This window comes from Chelonia mydas, chromosome 2 (assembly GCF_015237465.2).
Source record: "Chelonia mydas isolate rCheMyd1 chromosome 2, rCheMyd1.pri.v2, whole genome shotgun sequence".
Taxonomy (NCBI): domain Eukaryota; kingdom Metazoa; phylum Chordata; order Testudines; family Cheloniidae; genus Chelonia; species Chelonia mydas.
The window spans coordinates 17013955-17026529 of record NC_057850.1 but is presented as its reverse complement, the minus strand read 5'-3'; the positions used below and the strand labels follow the sequence as shown (position 1 = coordinate 17026529).

General features: G+C 44.8%; 1 protein-coding gene across 6 annotated transcripts in view; it reads left to right on the top strand.

Annotated features, from left to right (window-relative positions):
- The first annotated feature begins 3546 nt into the window (after positions 1-3546).
- The window catches only part of EFR3A (EFR3 homolog A), a 173290-nt gene continuing 164261 nt past the window's right edge, over positions 3547-12575 (top strand). For 4 of the 6 annotated variants that reach the window (XM_037892003.2, XM_007069456.4, XM_007069455.4 and 1 more), the window contains exon 1: positions 3549-3701. The gene's annotated coding sequence lies outside the window, so the exon portion shown is untranslated. Of the gene's footprint in view, positions 3702-12575 lie in introns of all 6 variants that reach the window. The other 2 variants (XM_037892004.2, XM_043539086.1) reach the window with 2 other exon arrangements.

Sequence of the window (12575 nt, the reverse complement as noted above, 5' to 3'; positions counted from 1 at the left end):
ACTGTTTAACAAAATGTTAGTTACTACATACCTCATTTAGTTATAGCTATAACAGGTCTACTTAAAAACAAATAAATCGTCTTCAAATTAGCCCACAATTTAACATAACTGTGGTATTTATATTTTAAATAGCAGATTATGTCAGTTTAACAATTATAAATTATATTTAAATGTATTTTATACAGTCAACATAAGTAAACAATTCTCTAGGATTAAAAGGACCAAAACCAAAATCAAAAATGTCCTACAGCGTACTCATAGACTTTAAGGTCAGAAGGGACCATCATGATCATCTAGTCTGATCTCCTGCACATTGCAAGCCACAAGAACCTCACCCACCCACTCCAGTAATACTGTTTGCACTACTTGTGAAATACTTTCTAACCTCCAGTGTGCTTCAGAGGCATTTACTGTATATAGAATTATGGAATACAGGAGAGTCACTACTTTATTATTTACTGTATTGCCAACCTCAAAAGTACAAAAATTATGAGAATGGTCCAAAAATAATTTGATATGTGTTATGGTTTTTGTGTCTTTCATTTTTGAACTCCCATGTCTACTCCCAGTGAATGTGTGTCTATTCGAGTGCTGCCAGCTCCCACAAATGTACAAAGTAAGGTAATTTAAGACTAAAGGTTGATCATGACAGACTAACCTAATTCCCTTCTTTGAGAAAATAACTGATATCTTAGATAAGGGAAATGCAGTAGAGCTAATATACTTGGACTTCAGTAAAATATTTGACATGGCAGCACATAGAAAAATATTAGTTACATTAGAGAAGATGAGGATTAGTACAAGAATGGTAGAATGGATGAGGAACTGGGTAAAGGGGAGAAGGCAACGGGTTGTGCTGAAAAGGTGAATTATTGGACTGGAGTGATGTTACTAGTGGAGTTCTTCAAGGATAGGTCTTGGGACCAATCTTATTCGATATTTTATTAATGACCTTGGCACAGAAAGTAGGAGTGTACTATTTGAAATTTTCCAAAGATAAAAAAGTTGGGAGGCATCATCAATGCAGAGGAGGATCAGGATATTATACAGGAAGATCTGGATGAGCTTGAAGACTAGCGTGATGGAAATGTCATGAAATTGAATAGTACAAAGTGTAAAAACAAGAACTTAGGGTCTAATAATAGTAATTTCTGCTACAGGCTGCGGGGGGGTGGGGTAGGTGGAGGGGGAATCATCAGCTGGAAGCAATAGAGGAGAAAGACATGGATGTGTGTGTCAAGCACAGGATGACTATGAGCCACCAAGGTGATGCAGCTGTTGTTAGGAATTTTCTGCCATTTTGTTTTGTTGTTTGTTATCCTCCATGTTATTTTGCCTTCTTGTTTCTTGGCTTGACACTCTTTTCTTTGTTGTTTATTTTTGATTGGGTAAGCTTAAGGGATTTCTGCCTAGTAACAGAGGCAGGAAATTTGAAGGAAAAGGCAGGAAAATCTGCCTGGCAACGGGAAAGTATATAAGAGTTCCACACAGCGTGCCGGTTGCTGTCTGTCCTAGAGGTAGTCTGTGCTCGTTTGTGGTAACATTGAAGAAGAATACACCTACCTGTTCCTGCCATCAAGCGGTTCCGTATCCAATCCAGTGGTGGCTTGCTCTAGTGGTGGCGTGTTCTCCTGAGGCTCCTGGTCCGGGTTCCTGGGTTTGCTGATCCCATCTGGTTTTCTGTTGTCTCCTGCTTCCATCAATAATGTGTAATAGAAATATCTATCTTTATTCCTCTGTTATTCATTAAACCATTGATCTGTTTTGTTAATAAATACCTTTTGTTTTCTTCCTTAGAGTGAGTAATGTAATTATTGGTATGACCATAGGTGATAGATACTAATTCAGAGTAAACGGGCCTGTCTGGGAGGGGGTCCTTTATAAAGATACCTCCAAGTTTTCCGGTAACACTGTGAAAAGGTGAATACAATCTTGGGATGTATCAGGCAAGGTTTTTCCGGTAGGGATAGGGAAGTATCCAAGCCATTGTATAGAGTACTGGTAAGACCTCATTTGAAATAACATGTATAGTTCTGGATACCCATGTTCAAGAAAGATGAATTTGAAGTGAAACGGGTGCAGAGAAGCGCTACTAGGATGACCAAGGGAATGCAGGGGCAGAGGAGACTGGAAGAGCTTGGCTTGTTTAGCCTAGTAAGAAGGCTGAGAATGGACATAATTGCTTATGGGCGGCAGGTATAAGAGGCTTGGGGAGGCTAAGCCACCCCAAACGGGGCAAGAAATGCTGGATGCGGCACACCTCCCTTTGGAGGCATGCTGTCCTGCTGCCTTTACAGCACCACCACCAGAAGCTCCCTAGCAGTGGGGGGCCACGTGCGTTCCACCCAAAGGCCCTGTTCCCGCTCAGCCTCTTATAGAATCAGAATATTAGGGTTGGAAGAGACCTGAGAAGGTCATCTAGTCCGATCCCCTGCTCAAAGCAGGACCAACACCAACTAAATAATCCCAGCCAGGGCTTTGTCAAGCCAGGCCTTAAAAACCTCTAAGGATGGAGATTCCACCACCTATGGTTCCACCTCATATGATTCTATGAAATTCAGGCTACAAATTAGAAGATTTTAACTCTCAGAGGAGTGAGGTTCTAGAACAGCCTCCTAATAGTTGTGGCGGGCAAACAACTTAGTTTTAAGAGTGAGCTAGCCAAATTTATGAGCGCAAATGAATGAGGGGCTGGCTTGTGCTGGTAGGGGGCAGGACTTAGCAGCCTTAAGGCTCATTTCTGATTTATGTTTTATGTGCCTAAAAGCTCATGTGTCCAGGCTTCAGCCGGCCACCCTTAGGCTTCAAGAAGGAATCTCTTGCCACCAAGTCTATTCGGGTGTTTTTTTTATTTCCTTCCTCTGAAGTACCAGCGATGGCTAGGTCAGGAGATGCGACAGTGGACAGGATGGGTCAGTGCCCCGAGGTGCCACCGCACAGTCTCTTTTTCAGGTGCGTGGCAGGCCGGTTCTTGCCGACACACTCAGGATCTGATTGCCACAAGAGGGGCCAGGAAGGGCTTTCCCCCCCAGTCAGATTGGCAGTGAGTGTGGGTTTTCTGCAGGGTCACTGGGCAGGATTAGCTGAGTCTACCTCACTTAATCCCTGACCTGCCATTGCAGGGACTTTGGGCACTGGCGCGCCTTGGTCCCTCCCACTGTCTGCCTGGGGCACCTGACGGTGATGGGTGAGGGGGGAAAAGGTCGGAGATGGCCGCATTCAGAGACCATTAGCAACGCCAAGCAGCGGGAGACAGTCCTCAGTGGTAGCAGATGACAGAAGGAGGAGTAATGGTCTCAAGTTGCAGTGGGGGAGGTTTAGGTTGGATATTAGGAAAAACTTTTTCACCTGCTTTGAGCAGGGGGTTGGACCAGATGACCTCCTGAGGTCCCTTCCAACCCTGATAGTCTATGATTCGCACAGCATGCTGGGATTTGTATGCGTGAGCTGCCCCTTCCACCCGGCTTCCCCCAGTGACCCTCAGCTGCGGCAGGGCTGCCTCTGGGGTTAAGCAGCCTCAGTGCCGGGGTCGCGCCTCGGGGGGTAACTAGGAGACTGGGCCGCGACAGTGACCGCGGAAGGCGAGGAGCCCTCCCCCGAAAGAACTACAACTCCCACAGTGCTCCGCGCGCCAGCCGCCTCAGTGGCGGGGAGGAGCAAAATGGCTGCGGCTAAGCCGAGGAAGAGGAGTCGTGGCTGAGGTGAGTCTGCGAGGGCAAGTGAGCGGCTCCGGGGGAGGGAGAGGAAGCAGCGGGGCGGAGGGTGGCCGAGGCGAGAGGCGGCAGCAGGGAAGCGAGGCGAAGGCGGTCGGGGTTGTGGCGCCGCACAGAGGCTGGGGCACTTCGTCAACGTCGCCGGCCGGCGCGAGGCGGGGGACGGCGGGGGACTGGCGTGCGAGGCGCCCCCGCGCGCCTGTGTCCTGGTGCCTGGGCCCCCGGCCCCGCAGTTCCCGCGCTCCTGGTGCTGCGCAGCCAGCGAACCTTCGCGTGGTGTCCGCGCGCCCTGCGCGTCGCTCCGCCGGGCTGGGAAGTCAGCTGGCCCGAAATCACATCGCAGAGCGCTCCAGGTGTCACCGAGTGCCCGCGAGGGGCTGCGCTGCAAAGTTTGCCCCGGCCGCCCGCCAGCCTCCCGAGCCCTGCTGGGGCTTCACCACGTCCGTGTCCACTGCAGCGCCTGGGGCCGGGGGGGTCGGTCACTCGCTGTGGGAAGGGGCCGCGAACTCATCGCGGAACAGCCCCCTGATACTATGTTGTGATGTCAAGTATCAGAGGGGGTTAGCCGCGTTAGTCTGGATCTGAAAAAGCGGCAAAGAGTCCTGTGGCAGGATGAGATAGGCCTGTTAACATCACTATGTCCCTTGGTATTGTAGTGTCTGGAGGCAGGTGTTTCTGTTTTTCGTCGAGTGATATCCTGATATGGTATACATACAGGTCTGTCTTGCGTAGTATTGACCAAACACCATGATACAAATATTGTAGCATGCTGTCAAGCTGTTCAGGGAATCCATTTAGCGCTAACGAATGTCATTTGCTTGTCTGACACTCTTAGGATGGTTGTGTCCTGGCAACACATGACAGTGAGGTGTGACAATGCAGACCTGACCTTTGTAGTGTTAGATGAAAGTTACACAGTTTTGTGACTATCCGTGATGATAGCTTTCCATCTCTCTGACGGGCTGGTGTATTATAGAGACTAAACTTGACCTTTGGGGGGGAATTTGTTTATGGTATGATGGACTGCAGTACAGAGATTGTCTGTTGAAAGACTCTGTAAATAGGCTCTAAAATGTTTACATAAAATTTCACTGAGAAATTACAAATTTGGGGGATTAAAATACTGATTGTAGGGCCATCACACTGGGAGAACTTCACTAAGTGAGACTTTAAATTGCTTTTGAAACATGCTATTAAATCCTTCATAGGAGGAAACGATGCTTTAAAATGTGCCAAAATGAGTGAGTTGGCAGGTCTATGATTGTTCATTCAGAAAAAACAGTGTTAAAAGTGGGAACTGAAGGTAATTATTTTACAAATAAGATAGCAGTGATTGATTTCTGGTTTCAAATACTATAATGTTGGAAAATGTTAAACTTCTTTCCCCATTTTCTCCTCTGCTCTCTTACCCCATCCTAGTGTACATATGTCTGTGTGAATGTAAATATGTACTGTATCAAAATTTGGAATTCCATTAGACTGCAATACTAAAACTGCAAATAGTATGATTGATCTTCTGCTTCAGGTCTAATAAAACGGAATCATTAAGAACATAAGAATAGCCATGCTGGGTCAGACCAATGGTCTGTCTAGCAGAGTATCCTGTCTTCTGACAGTGGTCTGTGCCAGGTTCATTCAATGGAATGAATGAACAGGGAATCAACAAAACAGGGTAATTATTGAGTGATCCCTTGTGGTCCAGTCCCAGCTTCTGGCAGTTAGAGGTTTAGGGACACCCAGTGTATCAGGTTGTGTCCCTGACCATCTTGGCTAATAGCCATTGATGGACCTATCCCCCATGAACTCATCTAAATTTTTTTTTTAACTCAGTTATAGATTTGGCCTTCACAACATCTCCTGGCAATGAGTTCCACAGATGATCTCTATGTTGTGTGAAGAAGTACTTCCTTATGTTTGTTTTTGGTCCAGGAATCACACATTGAAATGAATAGGCAGTAGGTTTTTGTGTTACATGAAGGGGTAAATAGCGCTTCCCTATTCATTTTCTCCACACCATTTTTCCCACTAAAATACAGATTTCACTCCAAGGGTGGGGGAGTGGATAAAATGCCGAAGAATCTCACAACAGGTTACTTGTATGTAGTGGGCTATGAAGAAAACTTTCTAACTATAGGACGAGATACCAAGGTAGATTGTCTAATCCCTGTCACTGGAGGTTTTTAAGAACAGGTTAGATAAAGACCTTTCAGAGATGGTATAGATGACCTCTTGAGGTTCCTCACAGCCCTGCATTTCTGTGACTCTATGAAGGAAATTGTTTACATTCCTAACTACAGTGGGTGCTAGTAGGTGCCCACATTAGTAACACTGATGACTTTCAGATTCCCAGATGATTGGTTGGCTGTTGGATCAGAGACCTGTTGTGGAAATAGACTGCCATTGTTCTGGCTCCATAAGCTTTAAAGGAAATGAAAATAAACTGTTTCATGAATTTTGTGTCATGTAACATCTGTATTTTGACATCACTAAAATGGCTAATGTTAGGGGGTTTTCAATAAAAATGTCTATGAATGGGATTATCATAGTTTAGCATAGAAAGCAAAAGTTAGTAGCTGACAGCTGTTCAAAGAATCTTAAGCAATTCCAGTAGTACATTTTTGTTCCAAAATGTGTGGTTTCCCTCTAATCAACTTATATAATTTTTATGTGATTAAAATATATAAATGGTATTTTTATCAGTGCTTTCAGTTGATTTTATTTTAATATGGTGCTTCTCTACTATTTTATGCTAATAGCTGGATTCTGAGATGGCACTTTCAGAGATGGACTTTACTGAGAGAAATGGAAACTGATGGCTGGCATATTGAGTATCTTAGGAGCATCATATCAGGGTGAAATAAGATGATTACCAGTACAATGGCACTTTTAGGCTTTTTTTTTTTTTTTTTTTTTTTTTTTGTGGATGAGCATGTTAGATTTGTGGCTGTCAGTTACATGGGGAAAACTTTCCTTTTTACCCACTTGTTTCATACATTTTCTTGCCATGTTTTGTAATGATTGAAGATTTGTTTAAAAACGGGCTTGTTCCTTTTCAGTCAGTTTTCTTTTGAATTGATTCTGCAGCATATAAAGGCTGAATTTGTGGTAGTTTCCATGGCAACAGTGTCATAATATTTGTACATATACATCAGTAGTACCTATTGAGGATCTCTGTCTGCTTTACAAAAAAATACATTTAGCCTCACCGATACCCCTGTGTGACACATTATTTCAATATTGCAGATGGGGAACTTGAACAGAGGTGAAAGGCAAAAGGTACAAGTGAACAATAATTTTGAATGCTTCAGTTCTTGGGTGCCCAACCTGAGATGCCTCGTGCCTGATTTTTCAGAGGTACTGAGCACCTATATCATGATCTTTATTTGGGCTTGGGGGCTGTTCATCTCTTCCAAAAAAGAACCCTAGAAATCTCCAGTTGGGAAATCCAAAATTAGTGTCTCACAAGGCTTGTGAAAGAGCTGTTAATAAAAATACAGATCTCCTGACTCCCATTACTGTACCCTAATCACAATACTATATTTCCTCCCACAGACTCAGGATTGCGACTTTGTTGTGGGCTCAAATAGACTAGTTGGTTAAGGACAGGAAAAGAAGTAAGGAAGTATTACTATTCCTCCCCACCGCCAGCGCACACATTTTAAATTGACATAGCAATTTCTAGTTGGCTGATTGGAGGCTGAGCCTAGAGCTATAATTACCAGGCATTGCACTGATTGCTTTACTTCAGCCCAAAGGCTATATTAATTCTCCTGGAATGTATGGCAACAGGAGGGGAGATTGACTATTGTGAGAATCTGAAATTGTGGAATATGCTATGTGACATTTTTAGCTTGTAAGAGCCCACCTCGCACTAACCTTCTGCTGTAGAGCTCTTTTGGTCTTCCAGGGCGTGCTGATCAAAAGACTTTGGACTGCAACAAAGTCAGTGTTTGTGGCTTTCTAGAGTTTGTGTCGCAGCTATTTTCAGGTGGATGGGTCTGCCAGCGCAGACAATAATTCTAATTGATTGGAATATTAAATGATATATGTTCTTCACTATGCATAATGAAAAAGTCTATACAAATAAATGGTATTGTGGATTTATATCAAGTTTTTGTGTGGTTAAAAGTTAAAGAATGGCTTTTCTAACTGCCTGTCCTTCAAATTAAGCCTGGGATCTGAAAGTAAAGCTGTGCTCTTTCTAAGCCACTTACCAGTTTAAGTCACTTGTCAGAATAGAACAGCATGCTGACAGAGCCATAACTCTAAGGATATGTCTACACAGCAACTAGACACCCGCGGCTGGCTTGTGTCAGCCAACTCAGGCTCGCACCAGCTGACCAAGGCTATGGCTGCAGTGCTGTTTCACTGCTGTGTAGATGGCTGGGCTGCGGCCCAAGCTCTAGGACCCTGCAAGGTGGCGGGTGTCCTAGAGTTCGGGCTTCAGCCTAAGCCTGGTCAGTCTACAGAGAAATGAAACAGTCCCGCAGCCTGAGCCCTGCTAGCCCGAGTCAGATGGCATGGGCCAGCTGTGAGGTGTGGGGTTTTGTGTTTGTTTATTTGCTGCATAGACATCTGGGTAAGACTAATGGTCCACCCTAGCACAGTATCCTGTCTTGTGGCAAAGACCAGTGCCAGGTGCTTCAGAGGGAATGAACAGAACAGGATAGTTATCGTGTGATCCATCCCCTGTTGTCCAGTCCCAGCTTCCGGCAGTCAGAGGCTTAGGGACACCCTGAATGTGGGGTTGTGTCCCTGACTTTCTTGTCTAATAGCTATTGATGAACTTATATTCAGGGAACATATGTAATTTTTTTTAATCCAGTTATACTTTTGGCCTTCACAACATCCCCTGACAATGAATTCCACAGGTTGACTGTGTGCTATGTGAAGAAGTACTTCCTTATGTTTGTGATAAATCTGCTGCCTATTTATTTCATTGGGCGATCCCTGGTTCTTGTGTTATGTGACGGGGTAAATAATACTTATTCACTTTCTCCACACCATTCATGACTTTATAGACCTCTAGCCTATCACCCCTTAATTGTCTTTTTTCCAAGATGAATGGTCCTAGGCTTTTTAATCTCTCCTCATGTGGAAGCTGTTTCATACCCTTAGTCATTTTTGTTGCCCTTCTCTGTACCTTTTCCATTTCTAATGCATTTTTTTTAGATGTGGTGACCAGAATTGCATGTGGTATTCAAGGTGTTGGCATACCATGAATATATATAGTGCCATTATGATATTTTCAGTATTGTCTATCCCTTTCCTAATGGTTCCTGACATTCTTAGCTTTTTTGACTGCTGCTGTATGTTGAGCAGATGTTTACAGAGAACTATGCACAATAACTCCAAGATCTCTTTCTTGAGTAGTAACAGCTAATTTAGACCCCATCATTTTGTATGTATAGTTGGGATTATGTTTTCCGATGTGCATTACTTTGAACTTATCAACATTGCATTTCATCTGCCATTTTGTTGCCCAGTCACCCAGTTTTGGGAGATCCCTTTCTAACTCTTCCCGGTCAGCTTTGGCATTAACGATCTAAAATCATTTTGTATCGTCTGCAAACTTCGCCATCTCACTGTTTACCCCTTTTTCCAGATCATTTATGATTACGTTGAATAGCATTGGTCCCAGTACAGATCCTTGGAGGACACTACTATTTACCTAATTCCACTGTGAAAACTGACCATTTATTCCTACCTTTATTTCCGGTCTTTTAACCAGTGACTGATTCATAACAGGACCTTCCCTCTTATTCCATTACTTCTTATTTTGCTTAAGAGCCTTTGTTGAGGGACCTTGTCAAGGCTTTCTGAAAGTTCAAGTATGCTATATTGACTGGATTACCCTTGTCCACATACTCATAGAATCATAGAATATCAGGGTTGGAAGGGACCTCAGGAGGTCATCTAGTCTAACCCCCTGCTCAAAGCAGGACCAATTCCCAATTATATTATCCCAGCCAGGGCTTTGTCAAGCCTGACCTTAAAAACCTCTAAGGAAGGAGATTCTACCACCTCCCTAGGTAACGCATTCCAGTGTTTCACCACCCTCCTAGTGAAAAAGTTTTTCCTAATATCCAACCTAAACCTCCCCCACTGCAACTTGAGACCATTACTCCTTGTCCTGTCCTCTTCTACCACTGAGAATAGTCTAGAACCATCCTCTCTGGAACCACCTCTCAGGTAGTTGAAAGCAGCTATCAAATCCCCCCTCATTCTTCTCTTCTGCAGACTAAACAATCCCAGTTCCCTCAGCCTCTCCTCGTCAGTCATGTGTTCCAGACCCCTAATCATTTTTGTTGCCCTTTGCTGGACTCTCTCCGATTTATCCACATCCTTCTTGTAGTGTGGGGCCCAAAACTGGACACAGTACTCCAGATGTCCGCAGTACTCCACAGTACTCCATTACTCCTCACTAATGTCCAATAGAGGGGAATGATCACGTCCCTCGATCTGCTCGCTATGCCCCTACTTATACATCCCAAAATGCCATTGGCCTTCTTGGCAACAAGGGCACACTGCTGACTCATATCCAGCTTCTCGTCCACTGTCACCCCAGGTCCTTTTCCGCAGAACTGCTGCCTAGCCATTTGGTCCCTAGTCGGTAGCGGTGCATTGGGTTCTTCCGTCCTAAGTGCAGGACCCTGCACTTATCCTTATTGAACCTCATCAGATTTCTTTTGGCCCAATCCTCCAATTTATCTAGGTCCCTCTGTATCCTATCCCTACCCTCCAGCATATCTACCACTCCTGCTAGTTTAGTATCATCCGCAAATTTGCTGAGAGTGCAATCCACACCATCCTCCAGGTCATTTATGAAGATATTGAACAAAACCGGCCCCAGGACCGACCCCTAGGGCACTCCACTTGACACCGGCTGCCAACTAGACATGGAGCCATTGATCACTACCTGTTGAGCCCGACAATCTAGCCAACTTTCTACCCACCTTATAGTGCATTCATCCAGCCCATACTTCTTTAACTTGCTGACAAGAATACTGTGGGAATCGGTGTCAAAAGCTTTGCTAAAGTCAAGAAACAATACATCCACTGCTTTCCCTTCATCCACAGAACCAGTAATCTCATCATAAAAGGCAATTAGATTAGTCAGGCATGACCTTCCCTTGGTGAATCCATGCTGACTGTTCCTGATCACTTTCCTCTCATGTAAGTGCTTCAGGATTGATTCTTTGAGGACCTGCTCCATGATTTTTCCCGGGACTGAGGTGAGGCTGACTGGCCTGTAGTTCCCAGGATCCTCCTCCTTCCCTTTTTTAAAGATGGGCACTACATTAGCCTTTTTCCAGTCGTCCGGGACTTCCCCCGATCGCCATGAGTTTTCAAAGATAATGGCCAATGGCTCTGCAATCACATCCGCCAACTCCTTTAGCACTCTTGGATGCAAGTCGTCCGGCCCCATGGACTTGTGCACGTCCAGCTTTTCTAAATAGTCCCTAACCACCTCTTTCTCCACAGAGGGCTGGCCATCTACTCCCCATGTTGTGATGCCTAGCGCAGCAGTCTGGGAGCTGTCCTTGTTAGTGAAGACAGAGGCAAAAAAAGCATTAGCTTTTTCCACATCCTCTGTCACTAGGTTGCCTCCCTCATTCAGTAAGGGGCCCACACTTTCCTTGGCTTTCTTCTTGTTGCCAACATACCTGAAGAAACCCTTCTTGTTACTCTTGACATCTCTTGCTAGCTGCAGCTCCAGGTGCGATTTGGCCCTCCTGATTTCATTCCTACATGCCCGAGCAATATTTTTATACTCTTCCCTGGTCATATGTCCAACCTTCCACTTCTTGTAAGCTTCTTTTTTATGTTTAAGATCCGCTAGGATTTCACCGTTAAGCCAAGCTGGTCGCCTGCCATATTTACTATTCTTTCGACTCATCGGGATGGTTTGTCCCTGTAACCTCAACAGGGATTCCTTGAAATTCAGCCAGCTCTCCTGGACTCCTTTCCCCTTCATGTTAGTCCCCCAGGGGATCCTACTCATCCGTTCCCTTAGGGAGTCGAAGTCTGCTTTCCTGAAGTCCAGGGTCCGTATCCTGCTGCTTACCTTTCTTCCCTGCGTCAGGATCCTGAACTCAACCAGCTCATGGTCACTGCCTCCCAGATTCCCGTCCACTTTTGCTTCCCCCACTAATTCTTCCCTGTTTGTGAGCAGCAGGTCAAGAAAAGCTCCCCCCCCTAGTTGGCTCGTCTTTGCCCTGGTACAGGGATACTATGATATGATTATTCCATTCTGTTGGTACTTCGCCAGATACCCACACTTTGAAGAATATTTGTTGCAGGCTGTTGCTCACTGCTTCCAAAGCATCTTTGAGCAGGTCTGGGGGAATGTCAGGTCCAGCAGTGCATCCACTCTGTAACTTTGGAATGGCCTTTCGTACTTCCTCAAGTGACAGAGGGATCAGTGGTTTCAGAGTGGTAGCCGTGTTAGTCTGTATCAGCAAAAAGAATGAGGAGTACTCGTGGCACTAACCAATTTATTTGAGCATAAGCTTTCGTGGGCTAAAACCCACTTCATCGGATGCATGCAGTGGAAAATACAGTAGGAAGATATATATATATATATACACACACACACACACACACACAACATGAAAAAATGGGTGGTGCCATACACACTATAACGAGATTGATCAATTAAGGTGAGCTATTATCAGCAGGAGGAAAAAAAACTTTTGCAATGATCATCAGGATGGCCCATTTCCAACAGTAGACAAGAAGGTGTGAGTAACAGTAGGGGGGGAAATAAGCATGGGGAAATATTTAGGGATCAGTGTTTGTCATTGGGTCTTCAGCCTTATGGTTTGCCATGTCACATAGCTCTGGACAGTTGTCAGTGGC